Raw genomic sequence first — 9876 nt, forward strand, 5'->3', positions numbered from 1 at the left:
TGGGCCGGCCCACTTGCTATATGGTGGACCCCACATACTAAATGGGCCGGCCCTTTAACTGGAAAGTGGGACCCACTTGTGTTTTTGGCCCGGCCCACTATCTTGTTGGGCCGGCCCACTTGCTATATGGTGGACCCCACATACTAAATGGGCCGGCCCGTTAACCGGAAAGTGGGACCCACATGTGTTTTTGGCCCGGCCCACTTTCTTGTTGGGCCAGCCCATTTGATCTATTGTGGACCCCACGTACTAAATGCGCCGGCCCGATAGCAGGAAAGTGGGACCCACATGCTAATTGGGCCGGCCCAATAACTTCTTGGGCCGGCCCACTTGCTTTAAGGTGGACCCCATTTGTTAAATGGACCGGCCCGATAACAGGAAAGTGGGTCTCACATGTCTTGTGGGCCGGCCCTTTTGCCAGTTGACCGGTCAAACGAGTGCATTCGGCCCGGCCCACATGCTTAGTGATCCGGCCAATTAATGTTTTGACCAGTCAACCTTAGAGGTTAGACCCGGCCCACGTAACTAATGGACCAGCCCAGCTATATAGTTGACCGGTCAAACTAAGTCAGCTGGCCCGGCCCGCAAACTTAATGGGCCGGCCCGCTTAAGACGTGGCGAGCCTCGTGTGGGCCTACCATCTACCACGGGGTTTCAGCCGGTTAACGCCGTTAGCCGCGCTAACGGCGTCCGCCACGTGTCGGCTTGCATGACGCCAGCAGTCAACGGGCTCCCGGAAACACTTGGGCAACGGTCCGATTTTCCGTGGCGGAAGGGCGCCCAAGCGCGACGGACCGAAAAAAACGTGGTAGGACTTTGCCTGACGCACTTTCGACCACAGAACCCATATCGTCGGGTTAGGCCCATAGGCGACGAAAAATACCCCTTAGCGGACGATTTTGAGACGTTGTCTATCAGAACTTTTCTTGTAGTGATGCACGAGAGGACAGATCCTCTACGTGCTATCAATATGGTATATCTCTCTCTCATCTATTATATGACTACCTGAGACTATATATAGGGACAAACAACTCTCTTTCTTGGCGACAGTTTTAAGTTTGAAACTCGGAAAAGAGGGTTTTTGGTTTGACACTCGGCAAGAGAGTTTTTGGTTTGACACTCGGCAAAGGGGATCTTTGCCGAGTGTCAAATGAGAAAACACTCGACAAACAATGAAACAAATTACACTTGGCAAGGGAAAAAAACACTCGGCAAAAAACTCGATTGTTACTGGTTTCTTTTTTTTTAGATTCACATGGAGACATCCTCCCCGGTTCCATTCATATAAATGAAACCAATGTCCAGGCTACAACAAAAGTAAAACACACCCAAAACGCCACCCTTTGCTTACCACCTAAACAGGACACAAGTTCAGAAACACCCAGACAGCCCCTCCCTCCAGGAGCAGCCGAACCAACTTACATCTCAACGCAGATCAAAAGCTCAGCCACAAAAGCTCAACACCGTTTCTACCAACACAGCAAAAAGATCTACCTCTACTACTCCAAAAGCCAGGAACTCAGTTACAGCAACATCAAGAAACTGCCACAGCCTAACAACCTACACCAGCACTGCATGCATTGGCGTTTCACAGCACCACATGCACCGAAGCCTCTTCCTCCGGATGCTCCTTCAGGTATTCCAGTGAGGCTCTCCCTCCATGTGGCAGCTTGGAAGCAGGGGCCCAGGAAGCAATCCAGTCGAAGGAAGAACACTTCAGTATTGTGCCAGCCTCAGTGGAGCCTTGATTTTGCTCACCAAGTGATCCATGAACAGAGCCACTGGTTTGTTTCTTTAAAATCATTTTTTAGGTGCATAAGGAGTTATTTTGTTGGAGGTATGATGTTGGTTTCACGGGACGAGAGTGGATTTCGTGATCACGCATGCACAGACTGTCGTTCGATTTGCGTTTAGATTGTCACTGCGCGAGGAGATGTTCACGGCCAGCACACGGCGTCTAATCTATTTTTTGTCCAGATTTGCAGACCAGGTGCAGCAAGCAAGCCGTCGGCTAGCCCAATCGGAGTTTTTTAGTGCTACATTGTTAGACTACTCACAATAAAAGTATCATAGCTAGTTCATGCATTACATGCATGTAAAAAGCTGATGTGTCACATCAATTAATGATGAAAGAGATGATAGTGAATAGATACCGTATCATAGCACGTAGAATTAGAAAAATTAATGTCAAACAAATCTTGTACACACTTTTGTATTGAGATTCTACAAGTCATTAAATACATGTAACATGTGATACTATTACATGATATTATGCATTGTGAAGATAGTACTATCGTACAGTAATATCATATGCATGATACTACTATATGATACTCTCTACTGTAACTAGTGATGTACCGGTGTAGATCATCTCCTCACGGCCGCACCTCATCTCAGCTATACCCTGGCCGATATCAACCACTAGTAATATAGCTAATTAGTATATAGTATCCAGTACCCATGTGCTACTAATAAATAAGGCTAATAAATTTTGTGTCCAACAGACTGAGGTGGCACCGCCAAAAGGCGGCCGCGTTAATGGACTCTGTCCTCTGGGAGCACAGGGTCACCAGGCTAGCTGAGCCGCCCCGGCGGCGACAAGCAGACTTGATTGGTGTGCTTCTCAGGTCTCAGCCATCTTCACCGAAGCGACCCACTTTATTATGCGTGAGCATCCGTTTGAGTTGTCTCGCGAAAACGATTATTTTTGTCTGCGCGTCCGTTTATGTCTGGAGGTGGCGACACATTTTTTTACTTGTTTTTTTCCTCTTCTCTATTTAAACATAGTTTCAAACATTACATATTGGAACATAGTTTTACATAAACTAATACATAAAGAAACATGGTTTACACAAACTAATACATAGTTTGAATCATGGTTGATACAAATAAAACATTATAAAAAAAGAAAACCAGTTGTGTTGATTTCCGTATGTTCGCTGCCAACAAAGAACACTCGAGGGCACATCCAGTCACCTAAACAGGAAAATCCAGCTGTTGACGGTGGCCCTGTTGGTTCTTACGAGGAAAAACAACCAGAAACCTTCACTGCTGGCTTTAACTGGCATGTAGCCATATTCGCTGCAAAGAAAGAACACTCTAAGTTCTAACTATCGGTGTCCAAGCCGGATTCGCCGGTGTGGTAGTGCATGCGGCACGCTGTGTCGTCGAACACCTTGACGATCATCTCGCCGCCCCCTCGTAGAGAAAGGTGAGCTGACAGCCAGGCTCGAGCGCGAGATCGCGGGCAAACTTATCCCACCCCGTGTGCAGGTACATCTTGCTCTGCTCGTCGAACAAGACCTCGACATTCCACCAGCAGAAGTTGCAGCTGACCTCCCGTAGCTGCAAGTGCGCCGGCTCGACGCCATCGACGAACTCGGCGAACTTGTTCGGGAGCCGCTTGATGCGGAGCGGGTCGTCGTCGATGCGGAGGAGGAACTCGAAGGAGGCGACGGCGAGCGTGGGGCCGTAGCTGCTCCACCACGGCGGCCCCGGCCCTAGGGGTGCCCAGGCCCGTGGCCTCGACCGCCTCGCCAGCCACCAGGACCCGCCAAGGATTTCCTCGCGGGCCTGGCTGCGTCGCACGAAGAGCTAGGCGGCGCTACGGTGGAGCTCGTGGCGGCTAGGGCGCGCCCTTTTTATATAGGCCGGAGGCAGGCGACAGCCGCGGGACGCGTGGCGTCGCCATTACTGCGTTGGAGGAGGTGGGCGGCGGCCGCTCGGCAGCCGAGGCATCGTCATTAACGTGGCGCAGACTGCCGAGGCGACGCAGCGGCGCCAGTCGCTGGCGCGCCTGAGAAAACGCATCGACGGCAGGGTCGCTGCCAGGCGTGCCCGACAAAACATCCGCCAGACGCGAGCGAACACTTTGCGCGTCCGCGCAGCGTCTACAGAGACGCATCCGAGGTGCATATTTGGGCCAGGTTTGCGTCGCCGCGGACAACCCGGTCACTTTACGTCTCCCCGCTAAAGGTGGTACCATACCCTTTTTTCAACCCGACAGACGCAAACGATCGCTCAACGTCCTTTTATGATCGCCCCGTTGGAGATGCCTCAGTATGCAGCTAGGCGATCTCCAGTTCTCCATGTCCATCTCCGTGTCCATGGAGAAGCGACCAGTCCATACTTATGTGGACTCAGGACGGGGTGTTGGCCTCGGGCTATCGCTGCCTCCGCTGTCGAGGCTTGTCGCAGCCGAGCGGACGCGAGCGCGTCGTACATTCACGCAAGGGGCGCTTTCACTGCGGGGCATGTGCCATGGGCCGTGAGGAGCTACCTGCTAACCGTGAGGTTCTCGCTGGCGGCCATCGATAGCACCTCCCTCCCCCATCCGATGCATGATGGCCACCAAAGCTCCCTTGGCCAACCCGACTGCGAGGCGAGTGGCGGCGACCACCCAGGTGAAGAAACGGCCGCACCACCAATTCCATTAGGCAGCGGCGACAGGCCTTTGGTGGAGATTGGATCTAACTATGTCTGCAGAATGTGGTTTTTCTCAGTGTGTATCTCTCAAATGTCATGGGTGTGTTCACGTTTTATAATGGGTTTGACGAGGCGAAGCCACACCGACACATGGTACGCCCTGTTAAGGATAGAGAGGCAGAGAGATATGCGGAATATGTTGGATGTATTATTGAGCCTCATGGACGAGTATATATAGGCGTACAGGGATCATCTTGGAGTGCAAGATAAGACACAAGATCTATCTCTATCCTAGACTACCTAAACCGTACGTATACTAAATATATCTCTAACACTCCCCCGCAGTCGTAGCGGTAGTGACGTGAACAACAGTAGCGTCACGGACGGTCAGACTGGAGATAAACCGAAGTGGACCCCGAAGGTCGACACTCCCCCGCAGTCGTAGCGGGAGCGTCGTGGACGGAGTTGCGTCGCGGCAGCTTGGACTGGAGAGGAGGCTGGTGACGCGCAAGCGAGGTGGTAGCCCTTTATGCCGATGTCGAGGTAGCCGAGAGCGTGGGTGCTACAGCCTTGGTCGAGGGAGCCGCGCGAGGAATTGCCGTGGTCGATGTCGTGGGCGGGTGCCGGTGTCGATGTAGCCACAAGTGCGTAGTGCGCGAGGAGAGTGACGGAGACGCGTCGAGGCAGTCGTGGAGGTTGTCGATGCCGAAGTCGATGCAGTCCGAGCCGTCGAGGACGAGGTGCGGCCCTAGTTTTGCCAGAACCAGGCGCACGTCGGGGACGAAGGCATACTTCGGTTTTGCCGGAACCGAGTACACATAGAAGAAGTCGGTGACGCGGTCGAGGCGGTCGTAGAGGCGATGCCGAAGAAGACGTTGTCGAAGTCGATGAAGACGAGACGTCCGGCGCGAGTTTGCCAGACTCGGGAACGTGTCGGGGACGAAGGCACTTCCGGTGTTGCCAGTACCGGGCATGCGAGGGGCAGGGACCATCATGAACTTGTCGCCATGTCAGAGGGACTAGCAGAGGAGGCCTCCGGAAGCGTCGCGGTCGCAGATCGATGAAGAGATGCCGACGCTTCCCGCGGTTCTCAGAGTAGAGTAGCAGGTGGTGTAGACGGGGACGAGGCGATGGCACGGGCGACGAAGTCGAGACGGTTGGAGACGTAGAAGGCGGCTAACCCAGCGGTGACCAGGGGTGGTCATGCTGGACGCCTAGACGGGCGTTGCGGTGGTCGGCGAGCCCAGCGCGACCTGAAGTGGTTGGCGAGCCCAGCGGCGACCTGGGGTGGAGGCGCGGCGGCGGTACACGAAGTAGGCGAGGAAGACCCAGCGGCGTGACGAAGACCATGCGCGGACGGAGGCGACCCGCGCCGAAGGGGCGGCGCTGTGGTGGCCTCGGACATCGACGCGCGGGGGACGGCGAAGGTGACCGCGTGCAGCAACGACACGGCCCGATGGGGCGGCGTAGCTGTAGCGTACGAGGTCGTGGCAGAGGGTGCGGCAGGGGTCGAGGACAAGGTCGTGGAGGAGGGGCAGCCGGCGCGGCAGCCGGAGCAGCCGGCCTAGCGACCGGGTCAGCCGGCGCGGCAGCCGGGGCAGCCGGCCTAGTGACCAAGGCGGCTGGCGCGGCAGCGGCTAGCGGCGTGGACCAAAGGCGGCGACGCTGCGGCCCGAAGGGGCGACGCAGCGGCAACCCTTTGCTCGATCGGTGGTAGGCGCGTGCTCGGGGACTTGCTTGGCGTAGATGTGCGCGGGGTCGGTTGATCAGACCGACGGCGGCGCTACATGTGCCATGGCGTGGACGACGCGCAGATCGGAGTCGATGGCGGCGTTGTCGATGTAGTCCCGGATGATGACGGCGAAGACGGACCAGCGATGGAGACCGCGCGGTCGTGACAGCCTGCGATGTCGCACGTAGGGGCGCCCCGTGTGCGGCGCGTGCGGCTGTGCCGTGCGGTTGATGGCCGGTGCAGGTCGATGCCGTTGTCGGAGTAGAGGCGCAAGAGGACGACGGCGATGGGCGACTCAATCCGATCTATGATCGGTAAAACCAAAAAGAAAACGCCGGTCGAGCGACCGGCGGAGCAAAAAGAAAACCAATCTACAGATTGGAAAAAAAAGACTCGAGGGTAGCGGATCAACGGATCGGCGGACGAACCCTCATACGGGTTACGCGGCCCCCGGAGTAGGCCATGGAGATTGACCTCCCCGGGGGCGGCGCGGGCGGAAGCGCGGGCGGCGGCTAGGTCAAGATCAGCGCCGCTCTGATACCATGTTGAAGGATAGAGAGGGAGAGAGATATGCGGAATATGTTGGATGTATTATTGAGCCTCATGGACGAGTATATATAGGCGTACAGGGATCATCTTGAAGTGCAAGACAAGACACAAGATCTATCTCTATCCTAGGCTACCTAAACCGTACGTATACTAAATATATCTCTAACACGCCCGCCATAAACTAACTCTCCTTAGTAAGTCCGATAATCTCATAATCCCACTAGCCATGGTGCAACCCACTCCGAATGGAGACACTCGCACCGAGGCGGCCCCTCTATGACAAACGCGCTCAGCGGCCTGGCGCCGAAATGCTTCGGGCCGGGGGTAGTCGCTGAGCACTACCCCAAATCATTCAAGAACCTCTAGAGTGTTAATAACCACAATCCAAAGACAGATACAACGACTTGGATTAACAACTATGCCTAAGCTCATAGAGATCCAGAATTCCTGCTAATGCTTGAAGGGCGCCTGATACTTCCTGCTAATGCTTGAAGGGCCAGCTTGAACCTAGATCAGCAACCTACCTGCGGGCTGCATCAACTTGTGGGAGAACCTGAGGAGCACGTTCATCAAAAACTTCACATCCACGATACCGGTCACCATCGAGGATCTCCGGCGTTGCGTGCAAAGAAAGGGCGAGTCGGCGCCCGACTGGTTTTCGCACTGGTCGGAGGTATGGAACTCATCCAATAGCATCAGCGTGCAGTCATCCGTTGTCATCTTCAAGGAAATCTGCAGATTCAAGCTCGTGGAAAAGCTTTCACGGTCCAAACAGCCAATCGCACCCATCAGCGGATTCAAGCCCGTTGGCAGTAAGGCTCTTTTTTCTTTTGAACTATCTTGGCTGAGCGATGATGGTTTTCATGATATGATTAAAAGAGAATGGGGTGCGGTTGTTCGGGGAAATAGCCCTATTGAAATATGGCAAAACAAAATTAGACACTTAAGACAATTCTTAAGGGGTTGGACCAAAAATCGGAGCGGGGTGTATAAAAAAGAAAAAGAGAGATTAATGGCACTTATTGACAGTGGCGGAGGACGAAAAAAATTTAAGGTCGGGCCAAATTTTAAACGCAAAAAATGATGCAACAGAATATGCTATTAGTTTATATGATGGTAAGCATAGTCGCTCAGTAATATGGTAATAGCAACATATTCAAAATCAAAATAGCTCCGTGGTCTCCATAAAACCTAGAAGCTAGCTAGACCCGCGTGATTTGCTGGACTAAGGGCGCGCGGCCGAACGGCTTGACCGAGGGTGGGGAAGTCGGAGAGAACTCGTCGGAGGGAAGCAACTAGTGTGTGAGCAGCCAGCGGCATAGTGAAACGATCATAGACAAGTCTTGATCTCCTGGGCGAAAGTCGCGTCTAGGCGTCTAGCCTGACTCGCGTCGACCGTCGAAGACGAGTAGACGAAACAACTGACTCAGGAGTCACGAATCACGATCGCTGGTCCTTCTCACGATCGGAGCGAACAAATAGCAGGACACGGACAGTTGGTTTCCGTCACCCACACTAGTGGAGAAGAGGCCTTTGGTCCCAAGCAAATGTCCCACTGCTGAACCAAACCGGGTCCAATGCCCCCATTGGACCCGGTTCGTTTCTGCCCAGGACGACCCCACCCGCTGGTGCCTGTCCTGTAGCGGCCTTTGGACCCGGTTTGTCATACAAACCGGGACTAAGAGTCCACCGCAGGGCGCGGCAGGCCGTGTCGGTCGTGGGGAACCCTTTAGTCCCGGTTTGTATGACAAACCGGGTCCAAAGGCCCTCCTCGGCTATATAACCTTGCCCCTGCCCAAGTGTGAGCCACACTTAGCCATTTTTTCACTATCTTCACAAGAGGGGTGTATTGCTTTCCTCTCTTCTTCACATGCACAAGAGGTGTTCGATGAAATGCTTAAGAGGATTTGCCACTTGAGTTTACACAAATCAAGCCACACTTAACTTGCTTTTTTCTTCTTCATCGAGGTTAACAACTTTATCCTTTTCATCTGCAATTGATAAAATGCATGTGTATATATACATCGTGATGTTCTGTAATGGTTTTGATCAGCTTAATTATATCATGCGGATGAATCGGCAATGGATGTACATTGACCGACGGTTTGACGAGTTCACTCGCGGGCCTGGATAATTTTATGGCCGTGGCGGAGGCAAACAAACATGGTGGCTTCATGTATTGTCCATGTGTGGACTGCAAGAATACCGTAAATTGCGCTCACTCGAGTCTCATTCACAGCCACCTTACGCGATCCGGTTTCATGCCCGGTTACTATTGTTGGACCAAGCACGGAGAAAGAGGGGTTATGATGGAAGACAATGACGAAGAGGAAGAGGATGATGACGGTTATCCCAATTCCCTGAATACGATGATACTGCAGAAGGCAATGAAGATAATGAAGTAGAAGATCAAGAGGCACCAGATGAGCCTGCTGATGATGATCTTGGCCGGGCCATTGCTGATGCAAGGAGAGAATGTGAAACTGAAAAGGAAAGGTTGGCCTTCGACAAGATGATAGAAGATCACAACAAATTGTTATACCCAACTTGCGAAGATGGCCATAAAAAGCTAGGCGATACTGCTGGAATTGTTGCAACGGAAGGCGGAGAACGGTGTCAACGACTCGGGATTTGGAAAGTTGTCGACAATAATTAAGAGGAAGCTTCCAAGGGGTAACGAATTGCCCGCCAGTACGTACGAAGCGAAGAAGATTGTCTGCCCTCTAGGATTAGATGTGCAAAAGATACATGCATGCATTAATGACTGCATCCTCTACCGCGATGAGTACGAGAATTTGGATGCATGTCCGGTGTGCACTGCATTCCGGTATAAGATCAGACGAGATGACCCTGGTGATGTTGAGGGCGAGCACCCCAGGAAGAGGGTTCCTGCCAAGGTTATGTGGTATGCTCCTATAATACCACGGCTGAAACGCTTGTTCGGAAATAAAGAGCATGCTAGGTTGTTGCGATGGCACAAAGAAGACCGTAAGAAAGACGTGATGTTGAGGCACCCTGTCGATGGCTCCCAATGGAGAAAAATCGATAGAGAGTTCCCAAACTTTGCACAGGATGCAAGGAACTTACGGTTTGGTCTAAGTACGAGATGGCATGAATCCTTTTGGAGAGCAGAGCTGCAGCCATAGCACCTGGCCTTGTGACTCTTTGTA

The sequence above is a fragment of the Lolium rigidum genome, chromosome 7, assembly GCF_022539505.1.
Source record: "Lolium rigidum isolate FL_2022 chromosome 7, APGP_CSIRO_Lrig_0.1, whole genome shotgun sequence".
In the NCBI taxonomy this organism is placed as follows: Eukaryota; Viridiplantae; Streptophyta; class Magnoliopsida; order Poales; family Poaceae; genus Lolium; species Lolium rigidum.